The sequence below is a fragment of the Sminthopsis crassicaudata genome, chromosome 4 (assembly GCF_048593235.1).
Source record: "Sminthopsis crassicaudata isolate SCR6 chromosome 4, ASM4859323v1, whole genome shotgun sequence".
NCBI lineage: Eukaryota > Metazoa > Chordata > Mammalia > Dasyuromorphia > Dasyuridae > Sminthopsis > Sminthopsis crassicaudata.
The window spans coordinates 140700217-140718483 of NC_133620.1; positions in this window are offsets into that span (position 1 = coordinate 140700217).

The window sequence follows — 18267 nt, forward strand, 5'->3', positions numbered from 1 at the left end:
CCCTGAGTCAATCAACATTCTGATGCCCAATGCAAGTCTTGTTGCATTTTGGACATGGGGTTTTGGGTCTTGTTCTCCCATCCTGTTTTTTCACTTTATCTTTATCCCAACATTGAGCTTTCAGATGCCCTGCTTTACCACACTGAAAGCATTGACAAGTCTCTGTGGAAGTTCCTTGCCAACACTTGTCTTTCTACATTTAGATCTTGAGAAGTCTACACTATAGCCTGGATATAAAAGGTATTTGTGCCCATTGTGGCACAGCATCTTATGATCTCATCTAAAGGGTTATCCTTGTGTAGTTAATTCTTCCAGAAACATCATTAGCATTTTCTTTAGCAAGTTATCTTATCATAATTTCTATTGCTACATTTTCACCAATAGTTCATATGACAGCTGTCTGTAGACATCCCACGAAATCAGCTTGTGCTGTTTTTGTGAAGGCTTCCCCACTATCTTGCCTTCTTGGGAGGGTGCCCCATACTTTTATAGCAGCAGAAACAATTTGTTCATATGCTGTCAAAGAGTAATTAATCTGCACTAAAATGTTTGCATAATGACCTACACCTGTTAGTTGGTCAGAGGTGACTGGTATATTAACTCCAGGTTGCCTATTTTGTTGGGCTTGTATTCTATAAAGTTCACTATACTCAGAAAGCCACAACACATTTTGTCAAAGTTCTAAACATGTTCTTGCTATGGATTTCCAATCATTAGGGATTAAAATTTCAAAAGCCAAATTCTTTAATATCATCTTAACATAAAATGATGTAGACCCAATAAGAGTGCAAGCCTTTTTCAGATCTTTGATAATTTCCAGATGAAAAGGAGTGTATTTTCATTTTTCTTGACCTGAAGAGTCAAACTCTTCAATCACAGGGTACGCTTCTATTCTCAACTTTACTAGCCAGAGTAATATTATTATGTGCTTATGTAATATCTCCCATGCAGATAGATTTATGTATACTTGTTTCAATTTCAGCCCAGAGGAAATTTTCTTTTTTTGGTGTTTTCACTTCCCTTTCTGAGAAATCAAGGAGGGTGTGACCACCTATGTTCTAAAACAAAAGAAAGCAGGATATGTAGAGGGTGGGAACTCTGAAAAAGTATACTTAAGACTCAGTATGATTGATGAGATAATGGTTCTCTAGCTAAGCACATATTTAGTGTGGTACTTATGTAATTATTGTTCTACAGCTGACACTTACTCAGTGTGGTGTAATGATGGAATAGTATTGAAGTATTTAAGGGCTGGGACAACTGGGAAAGCTCTCTCAGACACAAATCTCAGCCACAGCTCTCAACCATAGACATGAGAGAAGACACCAGATTCCAGACTCCATCTTTGATCAGCCATGTGGTAATTCTTCTGCCTCCTTCACTCCTCTACTAATACCAAAGACTTGGGCTAATCCCGAGGTCCGCCAGAGAGCTAGTCCAGACATTACAATATGCTTTTTCCATTTTACTAAATCTATTTTTTAGTAAACTTTTTTCATATAATTTCTGTGTTGCCTTTTCCAAACCCTCTTGCAAAGTTCTCATTTCCTTTCCCCATTTTTCTCCCAGCTCTCTTTTAAGATGCTTTTTAATTTCTTTTAGGAGAGCCTTGTATGATGGGGTCTAATTTATATCACCCTTTGGGGCTTCATCTGGAGATGATATTTTTTAGTCTCCTCAGGGTTTGAAATCTGTTCTTCTCTTTCAACATAAAAACTATCTATGGTCAGAGTTCTTTTTGCTTTTTTACTAAATTTTTTTTAAGTTGAGGTCAGCTTTTAGGTCAAGTGGGATTGTCCAAGCTTCCTCTATAAGTGGCAATGGCTGCACTGAATCCATGCTGACTCACTCCATGTGCTGGGTGGGCATAGCCAGTCCATGAAATTCTGGTGTTTCAGAGTTTACTATTTACCTTTTGTGTTTGTGTTAGATGTTTTATAATTTCTCTGCTGATCTACTGGCTTACAAACTAGGCAGAGTAGCCAACACTGCTATAGATTCCTCCCTGTAGATTTTCTGGCACACACCACCTCAGGTCTGTGCTGCCTACACTCCCAATGGTCTGTGCTCAGCCTGCCGTACTTGGTCCACCTTCCTCCATGCTTGATTGAAACAGACCTTTTCTGGCAATCTTCAAAATTATCTTCTGCTGGTAATTTGTCACACTCTCAATGTTTGTGGATTCTGCCAGTTCAGAACTAATTCAGAGGCTGGATTTGCTAATTAGTATGAGAATTGTGGGAGAAGATCAGAAAGAAATGTGTATCCTCTCCACCATCTTGGCTCCACCCACTATATGAATTCCTTAGAAACACAAATCAATAACAAGTCATTCATTCATACCCCTCTATGAAGACTTTGAAGAACTAGAAATAACAAATCAAATCAAAACCATTAAAGATAGGAAACCCAACAAAGTTGACCTTGCTTAAGAAATCCCAGTTTGAGATCAATTTACTTTTGTACAATGAACACATGCATAAGATCACCATCCATCTTATCTAGAATCATAGTACTAATTACTGAGCAATATGTCAGAGAATTACTATTACTCTTATAATTTCCAATAAAATAATAATCCATGGTTAAAATGTCTATATCTTTCATTTTGAAAATAAGCACAAGGATCTTTAATTGTCAAGCATGCTAAAGGTGCTTAAATTTTTTTTGAAGGATTAGTCTTGTTTCCTCTTGAAAGAATTGTTTAGGTCTCTTTTGTTGGGGACAGAAGTTTAGACTATTCTAAAACCTCAGGTCTAAAGTTTTAAAGCCCAGGTATTGATGAACATGTATTGCACATCTGCCCAGAAACTAGGTCCCAAAGTAATGATCAAGGTAGGAGGAAGAGGGAAAGATGGTTGAGGTAGCCTTCCTTGACTACTCCAGCTCATTACTATCTCAGCCTTACCCTGGACTCCTAGTATTTATTGTTTGTACCACTCATTTGACTCCATATTGCTTTGTGGTCTCTCTTGTGGTATTTCATCTAGTATTATTTAATTCCCATATTATTATTTCAATTAAAAAAATAAGTGTATGTGTCTTGTTTATATACTTAAAGACCATTGAGAGAACAGATGGTTTCTAATTCTTTTTTCTTAATTTTAATTTGATTTTCCTCCAGTTACATGTAAAAACAATATTTACAATTTGTTTTCTAATCTCTGAGTTCCCAAATTATCTCTCTTCCTACCTACCTAAAAGCCTAATCAAAAATGCAAGCTATTTGTTGTAAGTTAAACATGTGTAGTGATGCAAAACATTTCCATAATAGTTATGTTGTAAAAGAAAATAGACCAAAAAACCTTTAGGAAATATCAAAAAAAAAATGGAAACAGTGTTATTCAAATGGTATTCAGACACTATCAGTGTCCCTGAGGATGGATAGCATTTTTCATGATAAGTCCTTTAAAGTTGTTTTGGATTGTTATATTTTTGTTGTTGTATTGCTGAGAATAGCTAAATTGTTCACAGCTGATATTTTACAATATAACTGTTACTTTGTACACAGTATTTCCCTTTGTATTAGCTCATGGAAGTCTTTCCCTGTTTTTCTGAGAGCATCCTGCTCTTCATTTCTTTTAGCACAACAGTATTCCATCATAATCACATACCATAATTTATTCAGCTATTCCACAATTGATGAGCATCTCCTCAATTTCCAGTTCTTTGCATCAGGAAAAGAACTGTTATAAATATTTTCATATATGTATGTATATATATATATATATGTATATATATATGTATATATATATACATACACACACACATGTTTCCTTTTTTTGGTCTCTTTTGGAATACAGACCTAATAGTGGTATTGATTAGGTCAAAAGCTATGCACTGATTTATAGTGCTTTAGACATAATTCTAAATTGCTCTACAGAACAGTGAGTCAATTCACAATTCCACCAGTAGTACATTAATATCTCATTTTTCCTACATCCCCTCTGGCCTTTGCCATTTTCCTTTTCTGTCCTATTAGTTATTCTAATAGGTATGAGGTAGTACCTCAGAATTGTTTTAATTTTCATTTCTCCAATCAATGGGGAGTTAAAGCATTTTTTCCACATAGCTATTGATAGTTTTGATTATTTCATCTGAAAACTGTTTATATATTTGATCTTTTATCAATTGCAGAATGGCTCTTTTATAAATTTAACTCAGTTCTCTATATGTTTGAAAAATGTGACCTTTATAAGAGAAACTTTTTTCAATTTTTTTACAGTTACTTTTGCTAACTTTATTTCCTTCCATCCTATTCCCAATATTTATTCTATTCTTTATCTCCTTTCATCCATCCCTCTTCAAAAGTATTTTGCTTTTGACTTTCAATCTGCCCTTTCTTTTATCAGTGCTCTTCCTTCTCTTATGTCCATCTCCTACTTTTCTGTACAGTAAGGTTTATTTCTAAGACCATTTAAGAGTATATGTTACTCAGTCTTTAAGACAATTTTGATGATAATTGGACTCATTCATTTCCTTTTCCCTCCTCCTTTTTACCTCCATTGTAAAAGCTTTTTCTCTCCTCTTTTATGTCATATAATTTATACCATTCTATATCTCCCTTTTATTTTATTCCATTACTTTCCTCTCATCCCTTAAATTTTACTTTTTTAGATAGCATCCCTTCGTATTCAAATCATACTTGTGACTTTTGCCTATATATACTCCTTCTAACTGCCCTAATAATGACAAAGTTCTTGAGTGAGAAATATCATCTTCTCCTGTAGGAGTATAAACACTTCAACTCTATTAAGTTCCTTGTAACTTCTCTTTCCTTTTTATCTTTTTATTCTCCTCTTGAATCTTATATTTGAATATCAAATTTTCTATTCAACACTGGTCTTTTAATCAAGAATGCTTGAAACTCCTCTGTTTCAATGAATATCACTCCCCTCCTAAAGGATTATACTCAGTTTTATTGTATAGGTGATACTTAGTTTTAGTCCTAGATCCTTTAATGGAGAAGCTGCTAAATCTTGTGTTATCCTGACTGTGGCTTTATAGTACTTGAATTATTTCTTTTTGGCTGCTTGCAATATTTTCTCTTTGACCTGGGAGATCTGAAATTTGGCTATAATATTTCTGGGAGTTTTCGTTTTGAGATCTCTTTCAGTAGGTGATTATTGGAGTCTTTCAATTTCTATTTTACTCTCTGATTCAAGAGATTTCTTGATAATTTCTTGAAAGATTATTTCTAGGTCCTTTTTTGATCACTTCTTTCAGGTAATCCAATAACTTTAAAATTCTCTTTCCTGAATTTATTTTCCAAGTCAGTTGTTTTCCCAATGAGATTTCACATTCTCTTCATTTTTTTTCATTCTTTTGGTTTTGTCATTAGCTTTCATTTCCTCAATTCTAATTTTTAAGGAATTATTTTCTTCAGTGAACTTTTGTAACTCGATTTCATTTGGACAATTCTACTTTTTAAAATAATAGCTTTTTATTTTTAAAATATATCTAAAGATAGTTTCAACATTCACTCTTGCAAACCTTGTGTTCCAAATTTTTCTCCTTTCTTTCCCCCTACCCCATCTCCTAGACAACAAGTAATCCAATATATGTTAAACGTGTTCAATTCTTCTATTTTTTCCCACATGTATCATGCTGCAAAAAAAAAAAAAAATTTCAAAAAAATCAGTAAGAAAGAAAACAAAAAGCAAGCAAAAAAGAAAAAAAATGAAAATACTACGTTTTGATCCACATGCAATATCCACAGTCTTCTTTCTGGATTCAGATGGCTTTCTCCAACACAAGTCTATTAAAATTGGCCTGACTCACCTCATTGTTGAAAAGAGCCACATTCATTAGAATTGATCATTGCATAATCTTGTTGTTGCTGGGTATAATGTTCTTGTGGTTCTGCATTTAGCATCAGTTCATGTAAATCTCTCCAGGACTTTCTGAAATCATCCTGCTACTTATTTCTTATAGAACAATAATATATTCATATACCATAACTTATTTAGCCATTCCCCAACTGATGGGCATCTACTCAGTTTTCAATTTCTAGCCATTCAAAAAGGACTACTTTAAACATTTTTGCACACAGAGATAGGTCCTTTTCTCTTTTTTAAGATCTCTTTGGGATACAGATCCAGTAAAGATACTGCTGGATCAAAGGTATGCATAGTTTTATAGCTCTTTGGTTATATTTCCAAATTGTTCTCTAGAGTAGATGGATCAGTTCACTACTTCACCAATAATATATTAGTGTTCCAATTTTCCCCCATCTCCTCCAACATTTATAATTATTTTTTCCTCACATCTTATCCAATCTGAAAGGTGTGTAGTGTTACTTCAGAGTTGTCTTAATTTGTACTACTCTAACTAATAGTAATTTAGAGCATTTTTTCATGATAAGAAATGGTTTTAATTTCATCTGGAAACTGGCTAATCATATCTTCTGAGCATTTATCAATTGGACAATGGTTTGCATTCTTATAAATTTGAGTTAATTCTCTATATATTATAGAAATTAACTCCTTATCAGAACCTTTGGATGTAAAATGTTTTCCCCAGGTTTACACTTCTATTCTAATCTTGTACAAAACTTTTAAATTTAAAATAATCAAAATGATCCATTTTTGGATTTCATAATATTGTTATTCTTTGGCTATAAATTCCTTCCTTCTCCACAGATCTGAGAGGTTCTCCTCTTTTCTTTTTCTCCTAATTTGCTTATAGTATCACTCTTTGTGTCTAAATCATGAACCCATTTCAACCTTATTTTGGTATAGGATGCTTTAACCTGGCTCCCTAGCCTAGGGTAGCCAAGCCAAGCTGATGGATAGCCAAGAGAGGTAAGGAGTTTGGTAGTGAACACGTGGGTCTTCAGACTAGGGAGCTAACAAGTCAGGGCATTAAGTCAGGACATTATGTGAGCAGGTATAATAAAGGCTTTTAAGATTACATGTGGCTGTTCTTGAGTGCGCTATCGGTTATTAAACTATAGATTCAAGAAATCATGGCCAGAGACGTTTGAAGGCTTCAGAGGAGGCAAGCCAGGTAGAGTTGACACTGCAAAGGTCAGTGGTCAAAAGTACTCTGTTGGGTCTAGGACAGACTGGTAATAATAGTAACTGCCAGGAGTGCATGTTACAAATGCCTGGTTTTTGTCATACTATTTTCCAATTTTCCCAACAATTTTTGTCAAATAGTGAGTTCTTATCCCAAAAACTGGGTCTTTGGGTTTATCAAATACTAGATTACTAGTCATTGACTAGACAATTCTATTTTTTAAGGATTATTTTTCTTTAATCAATTTTTGTGTTTCTCTTTCCTTTTGACCAGTTCTACTTCTTAAGGCATTCTTATCTTCATGGACTTTTTGTGCCTTCTTTACAATTTGTTCTGACTAGTTTTAAAGGTATTATTTTCTTCAGTATTTTTGTGTATCACCTTTACCTAGTTGTTGTCTCATTTTAAATAATTTTCTTGGATTACTATCATTTTTCTTCCCTACTTTTCCTATACCTTTTTTACTTGATTTTCAAAATCCCTTTTGAGGTCTTACCTGACCTGAGACCAATTCATATATTTTTAGAGGCTTTGGATATAAGGACTTTGATTTTATGATCACTTTCTGAGTGTGTTTTGAGCTTCCTTGCCATCATAGTAACTTTTTACAGTCAGGATTTTTTTTTCTTTTGTTTGCTCTCATTCTCAGCCTGTTATTTGACTTTCACCTCTTTGCTAAAGTAGGCCTCTGCTTCCACCAGTAAAGGTGAATTATTCCAAGCTTCATGGGTTTTGTGCAGCTATTTTCAGAGTTATTTCTAGGGACCTATAAGTTTTCAATTCTTCCAAGGTAGCATGATTCAAGAAGGTGTTTATTACTCCCTTGGCTTATGTTATAGTCTGTAAATGACAACAAGTACTCTTTTTTGCCCTTCAATGGTAAGGAGGGTCCCCACTCCACTGTGACTGCAAACTGGTATGCTACGGCTTCTCCTTGCCCTAGGACTGCCAGGGCAGGAGATCTGTGGTCCAGATCCAAATGTGGTCAAAGCAACTTACGTCTTGCCTTAGGACTATCAAAGATATCCCAATAATCTCCTTCTGACCAGTTATTCAACCCCCTTACCTTTTGTGGATTGAGAGCTCTGGAAGTAGCCATTGCCACTGCCAATTCAATGGCTGCCAAGACCTGCCAAGACCTGCCAAGGGCTATGGTAGGTGGTCTTGTGCTAGATTGAGCTTTACTCTCAACTTAGTGTGATCATCTTTTCTGCTGACTTTTTATATTGTCTTGGCTCATAAAATTGATCCATACAGTCTTTTGTGGCTCTGCCACTCTAAAATTTGTTTAAAGTCATTATTTAAAGGTATTAGAAAGGGTTTGGAGAATTCAGATGAGTCTCAATGTTTACTTTGTTATCTTGGCTCTGCTTCTCCACATTCTAATTCTTTATATGCTACCATATATCTAAATGTAGTATGACTCTCAATAAACATGTTGAATGTAAGAAAAAAAAAAGTAATTGTCAACTTAATGAACTTAAAATCTATGGGGAAAAAATATGGAGTTTCTTAAGAACATTAACAGTGAACATCAGTAAGTGTAGAGACTGAACACAATACTCTAAGGAAGGCTGCATGATTTCTGCAGTAGAAAGCACACAGATTTTCAGGAATCAAAAGACCTGGATTTGTTTCCTCACTGAGATTTACTGCTTGTGTGATCTTAATCAAGTTACTTCATTTCCTTAGGCCTCATTAATCAGATAAAGATACTAGAGGAAATAGAATTTGAGATAGATTTGAAAGTGAAAAGATTAGGGATTTGGATTGGGGTAGGGACTAGAAAGGCATCCCAACTACTGAGGATAGTATGTATGTGTAAGGGAGAAGAAAGGAACAAGTCCAGTGGGAAATGCAGCAATAAGTCATTAAATAAATTAGCTTACCTAGAGTACAGGGGTTGAGATAGAGACAATGCACTATGAAAATGCAGAGTGGAGATGAGGAAAGATTCATTCAAGAACCTTGAGGAGCTAGGATTATATGGCAAGAGGAAAACATTACATGATGGGAAAATAAATAAATATATGAGATCACGTACTTGGAGCACATTTTGTGGAATTTAATAGAAGAAAAAAGTTCAAAAAAAAAAATAAAAACCTTTATGAAGTACAAAGGGTACATCACTAAAATATTATTGATAGTGAAAACATGCCTTTAACTCATTTAAAACAAATGTTATAGACAATATAATGAGGACATTTTGGCAATTTTGTCTAGCATTTTTTCTTTCATGCAATCAAATATATAGTAAAAATATATTCAATTCTGGTAAATATTTAATTATTATTTCATAGAACTTTTTTAAAAGTCATTGCTTCATCATATCATGCAATTATTTACACATTTTAAAATATAGACACACACCCTCTGTTGACGTTTTTCTTCTGAACTGCACAAATTTTTGCATGTGGAATCTAAACTTTTTCCAGACAAAAGATTCACTTTTATTTTTAAAATGATTACTTTGGAAGCACTATTGTCTTAAGGCAATAGAAGATAGCAAGATTCTTGATCTGCAAAATTTTACAAAAGGCGCCATATAATCCTAGCTCCTCAAGGATAGATAAAATTCCCTAAGCTAAAATTATATAGGATGTATCATTCAAAAAATTTTTGGAAGATGTCAAGATATAAATTATAAAAAAAAAACCAGAAATAATTTTTTAATCAAGGAAATGGAGAGGTTCATACTATCTATACCTAGGGATTCTTTCTAGACTTGTTAAACATTATTCCTCTATATTTACTCTTTGTACCAGTCTACCTGATATTCTTCATACCCCATACTCCATCTCCCATTTATGTATTTTTGAGTAGTCTGGTTGATGGATTGAATATTTATTTAAAGAAAATTATTTGGATACATGGTACTACTGGATTTATAATTAGGAGATACATGGGTTTTGATTCCACTTTTACTTATTAGATATATAACTATTGACTAGTCATTAATCTTTCTAAGATCATTGTCAAAAAAGAACTAGAAACATGGAGATTACCCAGTAAATTGCCCATTCAATAAATTGCTGTGGCTCTCTTACCTCCAAGATCATATATGAAAAACCCCTGTTTGGTATTTAAAGTCCTCCAAAACCTGACTCTTTCCTGTCTTTCCAGGTTGTTGTTGTTGTTTTTAATAATTTATTCTCTTTCACACATTCTGAAATTCAACTACACTCAACTATTTACTACCCCTCACACTAGCACTCCATATCCTAACTCCACTGTTTCACTGATTGTTCTCTTTGCCTGAAATGATCTCACTCCTCACCTGTGGATTCTGTCTTCCCAGACTTCCTTCAGAACTCAACTATAATTACAGCAGCACTCTCTAATATTCCTTTCATTGACTAAGAAGCAAATAGCACAGCGAATATATTTAGATCTGAATCAGAAAGACTTGAGATCAAATCTGATCTCAGACACTATCTACATGAACCAAGCCACTTCACTTCTGTTTTCTCAATAGGGAAATGGGGAAAATAAGATTATTAACTCCAAGGCTGTTTGTAAGGATCAATTGTAAAGTTCTTAACAAAGTGTTATGTAGTACCTAACACCTGTTTGCTTCAGTTTCCTTATCTGTACAAATCATCATGGTAGCACCCACCTCCAATGTTATTATGGGGGGTCAAATAAAATAATAATTACAAAGTCCTTAGTTATCATAGTGCCTAATATATAGTAGGCAGTATATTAATGTTGGACTTATTATTATTTATATTATACTATATATATATTTATATACTATATATATATTTATATCCCTGTTCTCATTCTAATGAGATGCAAGATTCAAGCAACTATGAACATAATAGTTGCTTGAATCTTGCATCTCATTAGAATGAGAACAGGGATTGTTTTTGTCTTTCTTTATATCTCTAGCACTTAGCATAGTGACTGACACATTGAATATCCTTTATAATTTCTATTGACTCACTTGTTTATTCTTGACAGTAAAAATAATAGAAGCACATTTATTTAATATCAAAAGATCTTACTTCTGTATTCTATACATATTTAATTTTATATCTAAATGAATTCCTGAGTTTACTCTTTTTCCAAATCAAGGACATTAGGAAACTTCCCTTTTTCTTGATCAGAATAATTTTCTTTGTAACTTTAGAATTTCATTTTTGAAAATGTTCCATATCTCTTGAGTTGGCTTGTCATGTATAATTTTAGTCCATGGAATTTTGTTCCTATTTTCTCTGAACCCTCTGTAATTGCCTCTCTTAATATCCAGAATATATGTCTGACATTGTCATTCTTGTGAAACTACTAGGTGGTACAACACATGGAATACTGGGCTTGAGTAAGAAAAATCTGAGTTCATAATCTAGCCTAAGATACTTACTGCTTGTGTGATTTTAGGCAAGTCACTTAAATTGTTTGTCTCAATTCAATTAATTGTAAAGTTAGAGTGACAAAGCACCTCTCTAGCAAAATTGTTTTAAGGATCAAGTGAGATAATATTTGTAAAAGCATTTTGTATAGTATCTGGCACATATTTGGTAGTTAGGCACAGTAAAATATTTGGTATAGTATTTGTCATATGCTATATAAATGTTTCTTTCCCATCTCCTTCTTCTTTCCTGTCACAAATCATAAGAAGACATCATATGGTGGCTATAAATTTTAATTCCAGAAATGAATTCCTCCTTCGCTGGTGAAAATCAAATTCTCAGTGAACATTCTCTTTTTTGATTCTTTTGAAGGATAAACTTTTAAACAAAATAGGAAAAAATTCAGAAATAACATAGTTCTACTTTTTTTTTTTTACTGGTTTTTTTTTTAAGTCAATGTCTCATCCATAAAAATCTCCCACTTTTCCTTAACTCTTATATTTGGTTTTACCATAGTTTGAATGATTTTCCTATTTAAGGCTAAATTAACTTATTGAAAAATAAAGTCTTAATTCTAATTTCACTGCACCATGTCTACCACAAAATGTTAAGGGGACTATTGTCGTTTTGTTGTTGTTTTTTAACCAAACATTGTTTCAGATGAATAGGGTGCTTCCAGTATGAAATTGCCTTTACTGAATCAGCTAATGGGTTACCCTACAATTTAATATCTTATTGAATTGCCTGGAATACCTAGATATTAAGAAATATTCTCAAATTGTGTAACTATTAATCATATCTTACAGATCAAAACAGGCAAGAACTGTGATGGCCATTTTATTAATTGAATTTTATGGATGAGGAAACTGAGGCCCAGGGAGATTTATGGATTAGTCCAAGATAATATATAGCAAGTCAGATGTAGAAACAAAATGAGAGCTTGAATTCAGATTTCTGATGTCAGAATCCACTCATTCCACTATACCACTCTGTCCTCTTTATTAATATGTGTCAAAGGTGAGACTTGAACCCAGATAGTCTATTCCAAGCCCATGTCTATGCACTACATCATATTATCCAAAGATTGTTATTCTATAATATAGGTCTGACACTGTCATCCCATTCCCCACTCCTGTCAGTAAACAACAGTAGTTCCCTATTATGCCTAGTTTCAAATACAAATTTGTTGGTATTCAAAGCCTTCATAACCTAGCCCTTGCTCAACTTTCAAGTCTTCTAAACACACCTCCCATTCTTTCATTTCCCCCCCCCCCACACACACACAATATCCTTTGATCTAGTCAAATTACCATACTACTGTTCTATGAACAAAACACTCTTAATTCCAATATCTTCTCTGACATACTTTTCATCATTTCACACAGATTTAGATGTTTTCTCTGCCTGTCCCTCATGCCTGGAATGAATTCCCTCTTATCTCCATTTCCTAACTTCCTTCAAATCCTACCTGCTACAGGGAAGCCTTTAAAAAAGGCTTTTTTTATTTTATTTTAGTGCTTTCTTTCTGTATGTTGCTTATGTATACACACACACACACACACACACACACAAACACATGTAATAATCTAATAGTGGACACATATATTTGTAGAATAAATTCATCTTGAAGTTTCCTATAATTAAAAAATAATCTCAAATATCTTAAGAATCATAGAACTTTATTGCTAGAAAAAAAAACTAATATTTGATTAATGAATCAATCAGCATTCTTTTGTCCAGATGAAGGAATTGAGCCTCAATGGATAAAATGATATCCTCAAGGTCACACAAGTATTAAACACCAGAGCCAGGATTTGAATGTATGTCTTCTTAATACAAATCCTGGTTACTTTTTACCATTTCACACTGATTAAAAGACTTCCTTTCCAAAGATTTTCTGCTTTTAGTCAGAGCCAACAACTAAATTCTTGACTTTTTTAAGGACTCACGGGCAGCTGGGACAGGAAGAATCTATTAAACCAGGATGCATGGTCTTCTGACCTTTTCTTCAAGTGCAGAACAGAAAGTCACAACAGGAACCCAGAGTATTATAATTCAAATGATGAATGGCTTTAGAATAGAGTGAATGGCATCTGGAAAACCAATTATAATCTTTGTTAAATGACTGCCCCTTATAACTTTGTAGGTATAGTTTACACTTGAAAGACTCAATAATCCTTAAAGCTTTGTTATTGGCAAATAAACTATAGATTTAAAAAGATAACTTTTGAGGGGATTGCAGTTATACTGTGCAATAAATATCAGTCACTGAGTGAATCTTCATTTATGACTGCTGTTGCTTCATTTGTCTGTCAAAGAGTATCATTACCACCACTACTATCATCACCATCACCACCACTACTACCATTACCACCACATCAACAACAACAACACACCAGGTATAATAAGAAGTTTTACCTTTTTGCTGATATATTAATCCTCTCAATTTCTCATATGAGATAGGCTCTTTATTTCTGGTTTGGGAACAATTGAATATACCTTCACAAAAATCTTTGCCCAGAGTATAAATTTGAGGGTTACAAATTACAAATCATTGAGGAGTACAAATTGTAATTCAATTACAAATTGTTAGAGACATTGTTAAAAGAATCTCAAGTATATAAGAATTATTTTGCAATAGTACTCCTCAAAGACTGCCATGGTGGTAACAAATTATATTGAGTTCCATTTTCCCTTTCTTTGAATTTTGTATTCTCTGATTCAATTTAAACTCCTAGTCCCCAATAGAAGAGGTAGGATAAATAAAAATAGCTAGAAATACCAGTGAATGCAGATATGTACCCATGAATTACCAAAGAAATTTGTCAGTCCCTGTGTCCATCCTTATCTAGCTTATTTATGATTCAAAAGTACCTGGCATCTACTTATCCAAGAATCATGCATTTCTAAATGGCTCTAATTTTCAGAAGACATTCATTTCAGTGTGTAGTCTGAGAATATTTGACTAGCTCCTGAACTGATGTTCCTTATCATTTGGCATGTTCTAGTATAGGATAAAGGAGTATGCAAGTAGTTTTGCCACAGTCTCATATGTGTTCTTTTTTATTTTAATAATATTTTATTTTTGCAAATGTAGTTTTCAACATTCATATTCACAAAACCTTATGTTCCAAATTTTTCTCCCCCTCCCGCCTCCCCAAGATAGCAAGAAATCTGATATAAGTTAAATGTACAATTCATCTAAACTTCTATATTTGTCATGCTGTTCGAGAAAAATCAGATCAAAAGAGGGAAAAAATGAGAAAGGGAAAAAGCAAGCAAACAAAAGCCAACAATAAATAAAAATTTTTACTCAACTCAAAGTTAAAATACTAGGCTTTGATCCACATTCAATCTCCATAGTTCTCTCTCTGGATGGGGATGGCACTTTCCATAACAACTCTGTTGCAATTTCTTTGAATCACATCACTGTTGAAAAGAGCCAAGTCCAACACAATTGATTATCACATAATCTTGTTCTTTTGTTCTTACTGTGTACAATGTTCCCTTAGTTCTATTTACTTCATTTAGCATCAGTTCAGATGCATTCTTAATATATACACTGCTTTTATATCAATAATTTGTAACTAGATAAATACACTGTTAGTGTGGAAACAATCCTTTGACTGGACAGAGGAGGACCAATGCAGACTACAAGTTGAAAGAGTCCTTGTGTATATTGAGGTCCTCTATATTTTCCTGTTTATTGAAAGCATTGTACTCATTATATAAACTGCTACAACTTTGGAGCTTTCTGAAAGATGGGTAACTATTCAAAAGAGTTGTTCTAAACAGCCTCACGAAAAAAAAAACAACACAACAGCAACAACAACAACAACAACAAAAGTGGATGAAGAATGTCTATTGTCCATAATATGTATAGGATTTAGGTAGACTCCAAAGATTTATCAGTATAGACACACATCTATACATACATACATATGTACATACCTATAACCTATATCAGGGCATACCCTGGGTGTGTAGGTATATGAAATAGGTATACAAACCAAATCTTTACTGATAATAAATAATAGTTTCACTACTCCTATATTCATATGACAAAATGGGGTTGTGACTCCCCATTTAAGAACTTTGTCCTGTATCATGTACCTAATTTTTTAAAATGCTCTGGAACCACCTTATTGTCCATTGTAAATGTTTCTCTCAGAGACTGAATGTACAGAATAGATATTTCTCCTAGAGAAAGTTATGCTAAATAGACAGCGAGTTGGGCTCAAAATTAGACAGAAGGAAGAGAACAGACTAAATTTCAAATCTCCTTTAAAGAACTCCAATTTTTTTCTGAAAAAAAAAAACAACATGTTTTTAAAGTAACTATTCTATGTATATAAGATATGGAGCACAATAATTTCTTGAGAACTGTAAGTGGATAGTACATAGGAAACAAAAGAGAGATTTATGATGAATATATTTCAAATGATAAAAGTGTGAAGAGTGACCTTATAATGTATGAATAACAATTTAACTCTAAGTAAATTTTGAATTTTTATAAACTTGAATTTTAATAAACTCACATAACACTGGTTCAAAGTTAGTTTTGTATATAATTCATGTTGCATTTTCTTTCTGGATCCTATCATCACATCATAGTAACATAGTATAAGGCAACAGGTATCATGTTTTTTGGTGGTCAGTTCCCATTTACACTTAAAAAACATATTAAAGACTCCTGAAAGAACTTTTGTTTGTGTGCTTTAAAATGATAGATTTAAATATTCACTGAATTGGAATTTAAATGTCTTAATAATATAACAGTAATAATTTTGATCTTGCAACTCCTAGGGATCCCCAGACCATACTTAAAAAAAAAAAAAAAAAAACAAAAAAAAAACTGGTTTATTGAAAAGAGCACTGGATTTGTATTAAATGACTTGGTTTTAAATTCTTCTTATGCTGCTTGCCACTTTTTTACTTTCAGTTTACAAATAAAGGAAACTGAAGCTCAAAGAGATTCAGTGATTTGCCAGGGTAATGGAGCTAATAAGCAGGAACATAGGCAGAACCTATACCCAGATTATCTGTCTTAAGATATTTAACTCCCTTTGGCCTCAGTTCTTTATCCATGAATTAAGGGGATTGTGCCAATTCTAAAAACTCTCCTAGTTCTAAATGTATTACCCTCTAATTCTTGATTGGAGACCTCACCTGACAAATATTTTTTCTCATGCATATCCATTCTCTGTGTTTTTTACAGAGTATCAGTGATAGGCAACAGAATAGTTTTATACATGTTCATTACAGGATTCAGCTGGATGGTTCCTTTATCATCTTTATAACAGTTCTATTACACTTGAATATTGGTGATTTGGCTTGCCTTCTGGCTAACTTGACCTCATTTCAACTGATTCTTTCAGATTAATTCTGATATAATTGATAATCCCACCTTTATATCCTGAGAACCTAAACCTGCTTTGACCTAGACTACCACCACCTCCAGACCCAACTATTCTCAATCTTAACAAGTTTAATTCCTTAGATACTAAAATAGTTCAGATAATAAATATTGTAATATATGTACTGACTCTATTGATATGAATCAGCTATAGTCAATAGCCTATCAAAACAATTCTAGAAGTCTCAAAATAGTCATTTTTAAAATTCTGTATCCCTAATGCTTACCACAGTCCTTGGTACATATTTGCCCTTAATAAAGACTTATTGAGTGAATAAAGGAATGGTGAATACATATACGTATTTATTTAATCACAATAAGTATTTCTGACATTTGTTTCTACTTTCTACATTTTTGTTTTTATTGAAAATAATCATCATTCACAATATATATCTTTCTTATTCTTCTCCCCTTCCTCTACATCTTCCTCTTCTTTTTACTCCTTCTCCTCCTCCTCCTTCTTCTTCTTCCACTACTACTACTACTATCACTACTATTCCTTCTTCTTCTATTACTACTATTACTACTACTACTTCTCCTCTTCCTCCTCCTTCTCTTTCTCCTTCCTCCTTCTTTTCCTCCTATTCCCCTCTTCCTCCTCCTGCTCCTTCTTCTTCTTCATTTTCTTCTTCTACTACTATTATTATTACTAAGACTCCTTCTTCTATTACTATTATTACTACTACTACTTCTACTTCTTCTACTACTACTACTACTATTTCTATTATTACTACTACTACTACTTCTACCACTACTACTACTATTACTACTCTTCCTTCTTCTTCTTCTACTACTACTACTACTTCTATTAGTACTACTCCTTCTTCTACTACCATTACTATTTTTAACACTATTACTTTTACTTCTACTACTACTACTACTACTCTTACTACAACTATTACTACATCTACTACTATTACTACTACTACTATTTCTTCTTCTTCTTCCATTTCTCCTTCTCCTTCTCCCTTTGTTCCTTTTCTTCTTACCTACTATTGAATGAAAGCAAATACGATTGTCTTTTTTATGTTCCTCAGTAATGGTTCAGATAAATTTCATTCCTGAATCCTCTTTCAACAGTAACATTACCTCATGAGCACCAACTAATTTTATAAAGTGTCTGTAGATTAGTGATCTGGCATATGTCATTTATTTTTAAGAAGATATTTCCAGTAAATGCAATCTTCAGTTTACACTTATGAAGTCAAAATGCCGAGATGACTCAAAAATCATGTTAAATTACAAGTGAACTTTAAAAATTTGATTTGGCAAAGATAGAACATATTCAAAGCAGTTGTATACCCACAATATGCCTGAGTAAGCAATCAGAAATCATTTAGTAAGAAAATGTCAAGGGATAGAGTGAGAGCCACTTACATTAATACCTTAGGTTGTAGCAAACCTATTAAAAGATTTTTTTTGATATGGAAAAAAAAATTCAGGTCAAGTCATAGGAGAAATATTTCTGATGCATTTCCT